This window comes from Rhinolophus sinicus, chromosome 17 (assembly GCF_057876585.1).
Source record: "Rhinolophus sinicus isolate RSI-liver-muscle chromosome 17, RSI-T2T, whole genome shotgun sequence".
In the NCBI taxonomy this organism is placed as follows: Eukaryota; Metazoa; Chordata; class Mammalia; order Chiroptera; family Rhinolophidae; genus Rhinolophus; species Rhinolophus sinicus.
Window position 1 is genome coordinate 10,821,200 of NC_142517.1, and position 15,149 is coordinate 10,836,348.

Here is a 15,149-nt window from a genome sequence, read left to right on the forward strand (position 1 = left end):
ACACTAAATTGGTCTTTCAATTTTTGGTTCAAATATCTAGTTCACTCTAATCACAGAACAAAATCATCACACAACACAGAGAAGCAGGTGATTAGTGGCTAATCAAAATAAGCCAGAAGGTTTCTCCTGATCCTCTATAAAACCAAGGGCCCGTGTAACCAGACAAAGTAGAAAGGCAGCAGTTTACTTTATGTCCCAACAAAAAGAAGATACTTAAATTCATCCTATTTCTGTTTTCCCTCTAGAGTTCCCGCCTAGATGGACACATGCTTGTCATACAGTCTCAGCTACGGTGACATATCCTGCCTTACCCTGTCTTCCTTTAAGTCCTGGACTATTCCTTACTGGACATTAGCACATGGCCTTACCCACTACCCTCCTCTCACCTCTATTCCTTGCCTCATAGCCTACCAGGGTCTCATTGTCTGGGGAATCAGCCTTGCTGGGAAGCCACGCTCTTTCCTGTTTAGGAATAGGTAGTGGGGAAGGCTTTTAACAGCCAGGCCAGAGCCAGAGATATTTCCCAAATGTTGCCCGATAATGCTGCCTCTGTAAGTTTTTGTGGAAAAATGATTCAGCTCAGACAAGGTGAGTACAGGAGAAAGATTCTCCCTCGGGTAGGGTGGGAGGGACAGTGGGGCAAAGCCTCGGTGGCAGACTGCTGACTGGCCCTGGCTGTGACCCTGATTTGCAATATCTTTTTCAGAGGCTTTCAAATCACGTTAGGTTCTGACTTGATGAGTAACGTTGAAACTGCCAAGAGCTCTTCCGCTTGGCCTCACCAGGTGTCTCAAGCCCCTTAGGAGTCAATGTGTGCAGTCTCTAGGCATTGCTTGGCCTGTTTCTTTCCCCTAGACCACCCCACCTACCTTCCCCAGCTTCCCTCCCTCCTGCAGAGTCCCAGGTGTTTTCCTTCAGTGTCCTGAACTCAGCCACCAGACACAGGCCCCGGCTGTTCTCTGGAACAACTGGATCCTGTCCAACCACTAATCTCAATCCTGGCTTCACATCAAAATCACCTGGGGAACTTTAAAAAGTACCAAGGTTTGTATCCTACTGTGGGCCAATTAAATCTGGGGGAAGGGCTGGGAGTTTTGGATGAGGAGACCTAGGCCATGGGCAGGTAAGTGACTTCCCAACTTTGAGTAACTAGCAAACAGCAGAGCAGGGCCTGGACTTCAGGCATCCAGACTCTCGGCCAGTGCTTCTTGTACCGTTACTAATATTGCTGTTGTCTCTATTCTGTCTGTATGCAGGTTTTCCCACTGTGGCTCCTTGGACTATCTAGACTTTCATTCCTAAATATGCTAATGGGGGTTTATGTGCTCCTTTTCAGTATTTTAAAAAGCTTAATGGAAATTATGCCTTAGTGTGTGATTAGAACACATGGGCTACTACTTAGTAAATGTAAATTGCTTGGAAGACAGAAAGCTTTTCAAATCCAGAGCTCATGGAAGAAAAGTAATAAAGGGGTTACTGGTCAACCTTTTGTATCTATTTTTGAAAAGGGTTGAAAAGTGTGGCACTAAATTCCCCTGACTCGGACCCTTGCTCCTTGTCTAAATCCTAGGTGTCTACCCTTCAAGGTTCTGGCCAGTGGGCCTGGCATTGTCAGAAATGCCAACAGAGTGGACCCACCCAATGTGTTTTCGAGGAAAGGCCTCATCCACTGCCCAGATATGTCGGCATGAAACACTAGGGGAATGTAGTGGAGCCTCGACTGTCCTGTCCTAGTGTGGGAGCATCCAGGTCTTCCTGGTGGACCTGGTTGCTATGTTCCTTGGAAAGGAAAAGTGGAGAGTCCAAGGTCAAGAGCATGGCACTGAGGGGAGCAAAGGAGCATGGCCTTTATCACAGTAACGTCTCCCACTGGTGAGCTATGGCTGGTGAATATCAGGTGCTCACCAGAGTGTTCACTCCTGTTTCTTAGGGGACAGGTAAAGAAGAAATGAAGAGAGAACAGAAGTGTTCCCTTCCATACTCCCTGCGGTAGGCTGAATCATAGCCCCCAAAATGTCCGAATCTTAATCCCCAGAATCCGTTAACTATCTTAAATTATCGAGGTGGGCCCAAAGTAATCACAGGGTCTTTAGAGGGAGGCAGGAGAATCAGGGTCAGAGAGGAGATGTAACCGTGGAAGCAGAGATCAGGGTGCCGTGGCCGTGAGCCAAGGAATGCAGGTGACCTCCTGAAGCTGGAAAAAAGCAAGGAACTGGATTTTCCTCTAGAGATTCCAGAAAGAACTAGTCCTGTTAACACCTGGACTTTAGCCTAATGAAGCTGATTTTGGACTTCTGACCTCAAGAATGTTAGAAGAGGTCTTGGTAATAGTCATAATACCTTTTATAGCTAGTTTGTTTATTTGTTTATTTATTTATTTATTTAATTTATTTTTTAGTTAAAAAAAAATTAAGACTTGAATATGGTCCATACTTGAAAGGTGTAAAGGGTATATAATGCAAAGAGACTCTTTTCTCCTATTTCCCAGCCACCAGATTCTTCTCCTCCTTAGAAGGAACTGCAGTTAACCAGTTCCTTGTGGATAATTCCAAAGTAAATTCGTGCATACACAAGCATGTATTTACATAAATGTACACTTTGTGCAATAGTAGCATGTTATTCACTTTTCATCTCATATTACCACGGAGCTAATTCTGCATTAGAATGTATAGAACGGAGTCTTGTTTTTAATGGTAGCATTGATTTCCTTTGTGTGTGTGTGTGATCATCTATTCAACAAGTCATTTTGTGATGGGGTTTGGTTTGTTTCTAACCTCTTTCTAGTTTAAACAATACAGTAATGAATATCCTAGTAACACTGCCTTTTGTGTATGTGTCAGATATCCATAGGATAAAATCCTAGAAGTGGAGATGGCTCTACGAATGGGCATGTGCATGTTTTTTATTTGGATAGATATTACCAAGTTGCCTACCCTAGAGATTGTACCAATTTACACCCTCAACAGCAATGTTGGAAAGTATCTGTTCCCCAGCTCCTGGCAACACAGTGTGTCACCTGACTTGATTTTCTCTAACAGCTTGACAGACCTTAATCAACTCTGAAAATGGAATCTGGAAAAGAACTGTGTCTCTTGGTGAGTCACCAGTGTCCAAGCCTGGAAGGTTTCCTGCCCTGTGTCCTCAGGCAGCTGCACAAGTAGCTCGGCCACGGGACCTCTGAACCAGGGGCGACACTCTCTTTCCCCACTTGACCCTCTGCTCTCCTGGAGGTGCAGGTGCAGGAGTCTGACTTCCCCAGCTCTTTCTTTAACAGCATCTTTTATGAAGGAATCAAATTTAGGTGCCTGCAGCTGAGAAAGCAAAGACTGGGGCATTCGGGGACAGGACAGCAACAGTGAGCTGCTGGGAAGTAGAAGGATGAAGACATGACTGCATTTTCAGGACCATTAAAGTCAGGCCTTCTGATTGCTCTGCATCTGACACTTATCAAGCCTCTCTTAGTAATCTGAATAACAACTTTATGCAAGGGGAGGTCATCCAGTACGCAAACGAAAAATGCATCAGGTTGCCTGGATTACCATCCTCTCCTTTCTCTCCACTTGACTTGCCTCTGTCCTGCCTCCCTCCAGCAGGTTTATTTCACAAGTAGTGTAATTAGCCCACGCTTATCCTCTGGTCAAAAGGCATTATTAATTTTCCTTTTTTTATTTTATTTAAAAAGCTTCTTGTTTACCAAATATGCTATTATTTAAAAAGCTTCTTATTTACCAAATAGTTCCTGAAATGTATCTATTATGCTAAAATCAGAGAGTGGGGAGGGGTGGAGCGCAGCATGGTGAGTCATGGTGGGTATTGAAATAGAGAGGCCTGGGTCTTATACTTAGTCTCTGAAAATTTAAAGTGCTTCTCTCAATGTGGGTGAGAACGACATTATATATTTTGGTTACGTTCTTTGTATGTACATAGTATTTTGGTCATCCTTCCCTTCCTTCTATGTTTTGCTTTTGCAGCTTATGTTGTTATGAAGTCAGAAAAATGTCTGGCCAAATGGTCAGCAACAGAAACAGGAAACTCTCAAAGAGAAGTCGGTCTCTTAGGAAAAGAAGTAGTCTTTTCCTAAGGCTTCTGTCGTGGGTTGCCTGCTGGGTGTGCCTGAGTATAGCTGTGACGGGGGAGGGTGCTGAGCTGATTTATGTCTTGGGCACCGTGCAAACAGGATCATTTCCTATGGATGTCTCACACATACACAAATCAGATCCTATCGTTAGAAGATGGAGTCCGAGATGTCAGTTAAAGAACCCAGCTGGCAGGGTGTACAGATCAATTCCTGATTGAAACTGAGGAAGAGAAAGAAGAGAGAAGTGTGATTTGGGGAAACAGTTGCACATTTTTATCTCCTTCATTTCTCCACGTAAAGTCCTGCCCAGTGGTTGGCCTTTGTGGGCTGCTCATTGGCTGCACAAAGAAGGAGCAGCAGATCGCATGTGAATTTAAGTCATCCCTCAAGGAATTACACTCGATCTTTTAATGCGTCTATTGAAAATGAGTGGGTTGGGGCGGCCGGATGGCTCAGTTGGTTAGAGCCCGAGCTCTTAACAACAGGGTTGTCAGTTCAATGCCCACATGGGCCAGTGAGCTGCCCCCTCCACAACTAGATTGAAGACAACGAGCTGCAGCTGAGTTTCCGTGGGGTCAGCCATATGGCTCAGTTTGTTGGAGTGTGAGCTCTGAACTACAAGATTGCCGGTTCAGTTCCCACATGGGATGGTGGGCTGTGCCCCCTGCAAATAAAGATTGAAAACGGTGACTATACTTGGAAATGCGCTGTGCCCTCCACAACTAGATTGAAGGACAATGACTCAGAGCTGATGGGCCCTGGAGAAACACACTGTTCCCCAATATTCCCCAATAAAATTAAAAAAAGAAAATGAATGGGTCATATTTGTCTTTTCTCTAACAACCTCAAAACTATAAACTCTCTGAGTTATCAGAGAAAACATCTCTGCTCCCCAAACTTTGTTCCAAGTGAACAATGAAATTAATTTGTAAGGGACCTTTGTGCTCCTGACATCGTCGTGTCTCTGTTCAATGTACAGATGTGTGTGTGTGTGTGTGTGTGTGTGTGTGTGTGTGTGTGTGTTGAGGGGGAGTCACAAGGAACATTAAAATTCATTGATTCTACTCGATGGGCAACGTCAACCCAAAGCCCTTCTTAGCTCAGCACCAAAAACGTATGAGGATACAGTGGGGCAACTCAAAATAAATACAAATGGCCAATAAAAAAGAAGAGTTCACCTTCTCTAGGTATCCAAGTGTGAGAATCAAAACAATACCAAGATTTTTCTTTCTTGTCTTCTAATTTTTTTGTCTCCAAAATATTAAAGCTATTTAAAAATAATCTCCAACATCGGTGAGGTGTAAGGATAATTATAATAGTATTACTATTAATAATAACAATGAACACCATGGTATGTAGTATGAGCTAGGACTTGAAAAAAAATTTTTTTAAATAACAGCTCATTTAATTCTCACTTCAATTCCATGAGGCAGATAGCACTATAATTTTTATTGTAAGCTTGAAGACACTGAGGCATGGAGAGATTAAGTGACCTGCTTAAGGTCACAAGGCTAAGAAATGGGTGCCAGCACCTCCCAATAGATCAGCTGGAGCCACCCCACTCTCAACTGTCAATCACAAAAGTCCGAGACTTTGCAAAAACTCATTTGGGGAAATGTCACTGCCATGGTGTCTCCCAAGGGTGGAAGGAGAGTGGAGAGAAAACTCAACTAGGAGTCAAACACCACCATCTTCTGCTCTGAGGCCTTGGGCAGTTATGCAACTTCTCTGAGTTTTGATCTCTTTACCTGAACAATGCAGGTGGCATTACTTACCCCAAAGAGAATTGAAAAGATCAAATATAATAATCTGGGCATGTGAAAGCCCTTTGCTAACTCAAGCATCCTAGGCAAGATGCTAGAACCAAGACTCAGCCCCCCTGCTCTTCTGGGACTCGGTTAATTAAACTAGTGAGCTTGTGTGTTTGAGGAAGAAAGATCTCAACGCATCCATTTAACCTGTCACAATCACAAGACTAAATAAATTTTGTCAAATTGTCCCTAAAATGCTTTAACATACGCTAAGCTCTTTGTGTGAGAAGTTCCCATCCGTCTCTAGGAACCCATCCAGTTTTAACATGCTTTGATTCTATTTTTTTCAGATTTTTTTTTTTATTATCTAGGGGATTCCATTAAAGGCAAGTAACTCTTAAAACCACACTGTATCAAGTGGTGTTTCCTTTAGCTGAGCTGCCTCACTGAATAAAATGGCTCTTTCTAGATGGAGAGCCACAGCAAGAACGTTGCTTTTAAGCATCTTCATTTTGACTTGAGAAGAGAATTTGACTAGCAGCTGTGCCATTTCTAGTCATTTATTTTTATTTATTTATATTTTTATTTTTTTAAAAAGATTTTATTGGGGAAGGGGAACAGGACTTTATTGGGGAACAGTGTGTATTTCCAGGACTTTTTATTGGGGAACAGTAGTGTGTTTTTCCCAGGACTCATCAGCTCCATCCAAGTCAAGTTGTCCTTTCAGTCTTAGCTGTGGAGGGCGCAGTTCAGCTCCAGGTCCAGTCGCTGTTGTTAGTTGCAGGGAGCGCAACCCACCATCCCTGCGGGGGTCGAGGAGTTGAACTGGCAACCTTGTGGTTGAGAGGACACGCTCCAACCAACTGAGCCACCCGTCCGCCCCCATTTCCAGTCATTTTAAACAAGGGAAGTCTGCCCACTGCTAGGCAATGAATGTCTCCTCCATTTGAAAGGGGGTCTGGTGATGAGAAATGCAAACCCGTGTTTCAGCCGACAGAATGAACACAGGATATAGTTATATCTACATGCCGCCTGCTACCAACAAAATGTAGAGGTGACTTAGAATGAAGTACATATTTATGCTGAGTTGTTGAAAAGGAACTAGAAGGCCAAAGCTCGTGTAAATTGGTGGTTGTTAGACTTTGGGGGTCACAGAACTTTTGAGAACCTGATAAAAGGTAAGAACTCTGCAGAAAAATGCACGTGCACAGAAAAGTTTGTGTGCAATTTCAAGAGTCCCAGATTAAGAATCTCAGAAGAGAGGGGAGGGGGAGGGAGAGAGAGAGAGAGAGAGAGAGAGAGAGAGAGAGAGAGAGAGAGAGAGAGGAAATACATTAAAACCTCAATTAGTGTGTCTTCTTTGTTAAAGCCTTAAATTTAGTCCTGGACTTTTAGGTACATGCAGGACAGGCTATAGAGTTTGCAAAACCCAGTGCCAAGTGGAAATGTGGGGGCCCCTTGCTCACAAATGATTAGAAGTTTTGAGACAACAATAGTAGAGCAGTAAACCAAACATGGGGTCCTTCCACATGGGCCACATGCCTGTGAAGCTGGCCCTGGGCCCATGAGACAAAGAGACACAGTGGGCTCGTCTGGTCCGGTTTTGAAACTATAGCTTCGTAAAATGTAATATCCTGCGTTGAGAAATGTTTGGTGAATCTGGGATCATAATTTTCTTTTAAATGTCAACACGATCTTCATATTTATTAAGCTGGATAAGCCAAAAAAAGTTAAAAAAAAAAAATCCAACAAAAGCCAATCTGTTTCCCTACTTAATGCTAATGTTGAACTGTTAGCAAGCGATGCAGTGATTTCCTGTACAGTGGACAGCTGGGGGCAGATCAGCAGATAACGCGTTGTTTGGGAGCCTGCCAACTGTTCCTGCAAGGCCTCCACCAGGTCAGCGGCACTGGGGAATCTGAAATGCGTCACCTCTAAAGTCAGATCCTTGTGAAATGTGACCCCTTCAACAGTTTTATATTTATCAGAGTATCCCGTGCACTTGGTGTGAAAACAAAAAATTCACATTTCCCAACGACTTACATGAAAGAGCAGCTATTCCTTCACCTATTCCCCTCTGCCCTCCATCCTTCTTTCCAGGACTTTCAATTCCTGAGTTGTTTCTTGTGGCATTTATTTACCATCATCTTTCTAAGTAAGATGCTTCTCATCAATATTTGGTTTTCATCGTGATCTGTTGACTTCTGGAAGTACACATCAGCTATTTGGAGAGTCGACATTTTTTGAACACTCCTCTATTCTGGTCATTTCCTGGTTTCCCAAGATAGAAGCCACACAATTTGCATTCTCAGCCTTCCTTACAGCTGCAGTGCAGGAATGTAATTTAGAGTTCCTCAATCAGATGCTCCTGCTCAAGTTTTGATTCTGAATTGAGCACGTGGCGAAAGGGACATGCAAAGGAAGGCATCTTCTGACACCCATGTGATGTAGGGTCTGGCTTTTGTGAGGCTGAAGGCACAGAGGCCTTGATGCATGGTTCTGGTGTCACTGGTGTGATGTGCTGGCTGCAGTGTGAGCCCTAGGCCCTGGAGACAGTGGGGCATCCACCAGTGCAGCCGGTAGTGTCTTAGGCACTGTTCCTGGAGACTCCAGAGTGCTACCTGATTTGACAGCCTCATCTCCTACTTTCACAAGCCAGAGCGGAGTCTGTCAGTTGCAACGAGGAGCATTGACTTACGCACCCAGTGAATGAAGCTGTGGTTCTCTCACCTTGCTGCCGGTCTCCCATGATGGCCCCGTCACCATTTTGGGTTAGGTCAGTCTTCAGTGTTTGCATGATTAGGACCGTGTAAATGTTGTTTACAGCTGAGCCAGTACATCTCTTTTCTGTTTTATATTTCTAGTTTCTTTGTTCTACTCTCTGAGAGAATGTCTTAATATTGTTGTCCACCTTTATTTCGAGGATACTTTTAAAACTTTCTATTACGTAAAAAAAATTTTTTTCCAAGAAAACAGAGTGGAATTTCCTTAGAAAAATAAAAATAGATTATCATATGATCCAGAAATTCAACTTCTAGGTATATACCTCAAAGAATTGAAAGCAGGGTCTTGAAGAGATCTTTGTGTACCCATGTCCACAGCAGCCTTATTTACAATAGCCAAGAGGAGGAAGCAAGCAAGGATCCATTGATGGTTGAATGGATAAATGAATTGTGGTATCTGCATGCAATGGAATATTATTCAGGCTTAAAAAGGAAAAAATGCTAACACATGCCATGGATGAAACTTGACATTATGCTAAGTGGAATAAGCCAATCACAAAAGAAAAAAATGCTGTATGATTCTACTTATATGAGGTACCGGGAGTAGTCAAAGTCATAGAGACAGAAAGTAGACTGGTGGTTGCTAGGGGCTGGGAGAGGAGAATGAGAAGTTACTGTTTAATGTAAAACAGTTTCAGTTCTGCAAAATGAAAAGAGTTCTGGAGATGGATGGAGGTGATTGTTGTACGACAATGTGAATGTACTTAATGCCATTAAACTGTACACTTCAAAATGGTTAAGATGGTAAATTTTAGATGATGTATTTTACCACAATTAAAAAAGTTTCCAAGCCCTCTTTTCTATTCTCTAATTGTGTTACAAAACATCTTGTGCTTGTTTAATGAGTTCAGAATCTTCTCATTTTTCTGAGGAATGATTTATTCCCATTGAAGCTTTTTCTTTTTTAAAAATATATTCTTCTGTTTCCAACAGTAACTCTACAACTCAGGGTTTCTTTATCCCCAGTTTATTTTGGTATTTGTCATTAATGTTGAGGGCTTTCCTTAAATATCAGGTAATACTCAGCTTTCTATTCATATGTGAGTGAGGTTATGCAAAGCTGAATGGAAATTCTCTGTGTTGGGCAGGCAGGGGGGCTTTGAGGGGTACATTTCACTGTAGAGTCAGGGGACAGTGAGGCAGCCTTTTTCAGCTGGGGATCCCAAAATGTCGCTATCTGGAGGTTTTTATTCTGGGGCTCTTCAGAATCTCAAGAGAAAAGTTTAATTGCCTTCCAGAGTTCTGAGAATGAGTGAAGGAAGGTTATAAGGATTCCACCATCTTGTAAAATAGACTTTCACTTGCTTCTTATGTTTTCAGCCCTGTTTCTCCATTTACCTTTTGCTTGCTTTGCTCCTTGAGTTGAGAGCCTCTTTAGTTCAGTGTCTGTAGAGAACAAACTTCCTGTCTCAGGTCAAGTAGATGGGCGTGGGAAAATAGGGATTCAACTGTCCTGTATACACTTTTAGACTGTCCTCTTCTTCCAGCCTTGAGACTTCCTTTCACTTTCTGTGTACTTGGTTTCTCCGTTTCCTGGGCTTTGCCATGGTTCCAGGGGGTGGAGGATTGCCTTACTTTTCCCTCTGGAACTTCTTTAGCTCTACGAGTCACTTACCCTTCCCTCTTTTACTTTGTAATATATCTGGGCTCTTGCACCATCCTTTTTGTCTTTGTAGGTTACAATTAAAATTTTCCTTTACTGTCATTTTCATAAAGTTTTGGGAGAAAGAGGAAAAAAATATGTGAGATTAATTTATGTAACTAGGAGTCACAACTCTTAACTTAAAAAAAACCCATTTATATTAGTAGAGAAAGGGTGCTTTTGTTTCTGAGTCATTGACTTGGATTTATCATACCCCATTTCACAGAAACTGGCCACATTTATTCAAATGCTGGGCCAAACTTGCAACACAAGCCATTTTCAATGACCAACAAGTTGTATGGCATTTGTAATGGCAGAGCCTACCCTACTTAGCTGTGTGCCCTAAAGTTTTGTCTTGCTTAGATTGGCTTTCCTTTTCTTTATCCTCACTCCCAAACTTCTGTAGTTTTCAAATGTTTTCCAGGATATGGTTAGCTACACACACACACACACACACACACACACACACACACACACACATTTTTTGGTCAGTTTTGTAGTATGCTGACATATTGAGTGAAACATTTTGTGGCAGAAATTGTTAATTCCCCCCCCCCCTTCTTCCGCCTCCCCCCCACTCCAGTTCAAGCCGTTGTTTCTCAGTCTGGTTGTGTAGGACACAGCTCCCTGGCCCATGCTGGTGTTATGAGCAGTAAGAAAAGATGAACTAGGAACATTTGTGACAACATGGATGGATCTTGAGATTATAACGCTAAGTGAAATAAGTCAGACAGAACCGTATGATTTCACTGATATGTGGTATATAAACAAAAACAACAAAAGAGCAAGACAAGCAAATGAGAAACAAAAACTCATAGACACAGACAATAGTTTAGTGGTTACCAGAGGGTAAGGGGGTTGGGGGGTGGTAGATGAGGGTAAGGGGGATCAAGTGTATGGTGACGGAGGGAGGGCTGACTCTGGGTGGTGAGCACACAGTGGGATTTATAGGTGATGTAGTACAGAATTGTTCACCTGAAATCTGTGTGACTGTGATAACAATTGTCACCCCAATAAACTTTAATTTAAAATAAATAAATAAGATAAAATTAAATTAAATTAAATTTCTATACTCTAGGCTCCTTTACAGATAAGAGACTTCTGGCCTATGAAATGCGAGATGAATGGCACTTCTGGGAAAGCTGTTTTAAACGGAGCTCACTTAGCTGCATAAATCTTAGAGCCTGGCCTTTCCCCTGATTCTTACTAAGACCATGGACAGGGTGCTGAAGCTGGAGTGGCCACCTTATAGCCATTAGCTAACACAAAAATGGTGGCTGATGGCAGGACAGAAGGAGGCCGCATCCCTGATGGCATTGTGGTGACCCCTATGTTAGACTTGGCCTGCTTACCTCTGGATTTCTTGTTATATGAGAAAGCACAACCTCTCATCTATTTAAACCACTATTTAGTCACATTTTCAGTTACTTGCAACTTAATGTAGCCCACGCTGACACAGATTTCCTCTGTGCCTTTTATTATGAGATTGTGCTCAGTTACATGTTCCGAGGGGGCGGTGATAGAGGCTGCGGTCTATGATAGCATGTCAGATGCTGCTGGTACCCTAATGTCACCCCTCAGTACTCACCATTTGTCTGCATGCCAGCACGATTTCCATCTGCCCACTCTTTGCCTGTGGACTTCCTCCGGCTACTGGGGCCTGCTCTGTTTATACATGGGACAGGCTGGAAGGATGTTCCAGGAATTCATGCTCCCCACTTCCTCACTGTCTTGGAGCATCCTTCAAGCAATGACTGATGGGATTGGTGTATAAATACCCCAGGTCCCCTGCCCCTCAGGTGGGGGTAATTCTGAGGCAGGTTCTACATTGGCTTCCAGAGTTCCCTGGGATCCTGGGGGCAAGACTAAGCTCCACTTGCCCACAGCAGTAATTGTTGTGATAGCACATAGTTTAGCGGCTCCCTTCTTTTCTGTCTCACTTCTCCACTCCCCTACCAGCGTTCTCTGGGATCAGCTCCCAAGGAAACTACCCAACTAGAATCCCTGTCTCAGGGTCTGCTCTAGGGGAACACAACCCAAGATAATGGGATTTTACCAAGGGTTTCTTTGAGGTCACGAAGGCTAAAGGGACACAGAAGTATTTGTGTGCCCTTTGCATATACCGAGCCAGTGCAATTGCAGGCAACATCTCCTGCAAAGCCAGCACGGCAGAGTCTCTGACTGTCTGTCCTTTTTGGTCATTCTGTTCCTCCTCCACAATGTTCTGTGATCCAGATCCCCATGTGGCAGACTGAGAAAGAGGGAGGCATCAGTGTGAGGCCCAGGTTGGTGGACATTTCGATGGGGTTTGTTATAGGCAGCCGAAACGGCTGGGCATGAAATGCAAAAATAAGTAGAGGACATCAGCCTCAGCTCTGTAGTTTATAGCTGAAAAAAATGTTTACAGTCTCTGATAAGCTGTGTGGGGTTCACCTTAAACAGCCCACTTCTTGGTTCTCTGGTTCAACTACCTAATGAGGGTCATCTCAGGAGATAATTAGGAGTGTTCCAAGTAGGCAGTGCAATAACCTGGGTTTTTAGCCGTTTTCACAATAAGAAGCATGCTTGCGGGCTGGATCACATGTCTCTCACTATAAAAGAAAAAAAGAAAAAAAAAAAGTATTCTGCCTGGGTTCAGAGCTGGAATTGGAAGTTAGTGAGACCCAGAATCTTGACATCAGGTGTAATCAAGCCCATAAATGGTCTAGAATATCCCACACTGTGAGAAGATGCGTCTGTTGCCTTCAACCAGGTCAGTAAGCTGCTGCCTGGGAATCAAATCAGGCCCCCAGCGAAGTTTTGTAAATAAAGTTTTTTGCTCAGTTATTCTGAACGCAGCCATGCCCATTTGTTTACATCATGTCTATGGCTGCTTTTGTGCTATAGCGATTTCGTTGACTAGCTGTGACAGAGACTGGGTGGTCTGCACGGCTTAAATATTTACTATCTGGACCTTCACAGAAAATGTTTGCTGACCCTGCCTTAGGGAACTGCCAGGTGTCCCACCCAAATTTGCCCCTTCAGGAAACGTGTCCTTCCGCCTTACCCTCCCCCATCCCACCAGAAGTGCCAATCCATGCACTTCAGTTCAGCACCTGGTGCTTCTGAAACTTTAATGTGCGTGCGGAATCAACTGGCAATGAACAGTTGTTGGAAATACAGGTTCTGATTCAGTACATCTGACATGGGGCCCATGACTATTTCTAACAAGTTCCCAGGGCAGGCTCGTGCTGCTGGTCTGAGGACCGCACTGTCAGAGCAAGGTTCTAGAAGATGGAATTTTTTATCCTAGCACAAGCTGCTTCTTACCAATGTCCCTCCTTGTTTGGCATTGTCAGGCAATACTGCCACCCTCCCTGGCACTCTTCCTTCACACACACACACATCCTAAATACAGGAGTGCGGGGTCACTGCCTCCCCTTTTCGATGAGTTCTGGTCTTCTGTCTGAGGAGCAATTTCAAGAGTTAAAAAGCTGTGAGACCAACAGCAGGAGAAGTGCCAGAAATCTAATTAGTCTCCCTTTTTACATCTAGCTTGCTATTAGATAATGCTTGACACCTGTTCAGTAGACAGATCTGTTTTTAATCTCTTCTATTGCACTTTCTTGGACATGTGGCTGTGGAGACGTGTTGCACTGTATGAGTAATAATAGAAGGAAAGCCAAGCAAAATAGCCGTTTCTTTGGAATGAAAGCACGACAGGGACTAAAAACAACCGAGGCCTGGTTTGGGCCAACCAGGTGGTGCTGGTGGAGAAGAGTGCTCTGCGGCTGGAATCACCCCTAGAATTCAGGCAGGGATGGTTGTCCTTTCCCTGACTTAAAGCTCCAGTGAGTCTTTGAAATGTGTTTTCCACCCTCAGATGACAAGGAAACTCTCATCTGCTGGTCTTTCATCAGAGAGCAGGCAGACTGTTTTTACAGAAGTGATTTAAACATTCCTAATTGTGATTTGATTATTTCATTTGTGTGAAGTCACGCGAAATATGCAGTTTCAGCCCTAGGGATCCAGAGACCTTTTCCCAGATGCTGCAAGCAACCCAGAAAAATTGAATCCATTTTAAAACCTTTCTTCTCAGGTCCGTGGGCTGGAGAATCTGTTTGGCAGTGGCTGGAACTGACTGACAGATGTGGAGATTCAAACCCATGCATCATGCAGGACCATGGATGGGCAGCAAACGTCTAAATGTCAACCACACGTGGGTGGGTAGGAAACAGGGAGCGAAGAGAAGCTGATTCTGGATGTTAACAGAAAGCTGCAGTAGGTTATTATTTTTTTTGATTGTCACATTAGTGTGCATCCCTAAATTAGGACTCTGCTGTCCTCACTCTCCTGAAACGTTTTGTAATTTGGTTTTTACTCATAAAATGAAAATGCAGTGTAGGGTGACAATGCTTGACACCTGAGTTTGCAATGTTTTATGTTATTTTAATTTTTCAGTGTTGTGTGTGAGACAGAGGTGAGGCCACAGCCAAATGCTCTCTGGGGTGGTGACAGCCGAGCGCACCGAGCGAGCTGTGCAGTTGTAAATCAGAACACCAAGCTCGATGGAGCTGCAGAAACACAGCAGGCAAAGAGCCTGTGTCTTGGAGTCTGAATTTGGGTTTCTTACTCATAGGGACGCGAAGCATTTCTGCTATTGGTGTGTCAACCCTGAGAGAAGAAAGGGTTGGATGCTGAACTGGCTCCGGATAAGGGCATCAGATGATGCCCATGCCCAAGCCAAAGTGTCTCCAGTGTCTGCCCTTCCACCCCAGCAACCCTGTCACCCATGTGCTGCACTGAGATCATGAATGACACCCCAGACAGTGGCCTCGTCCCAGGACTTCACCCGGCACCCCCACCTCCTGTTTGTTCTCTCTCTCTCTTTAAAAATAAGTTCAATGTATTGGGGA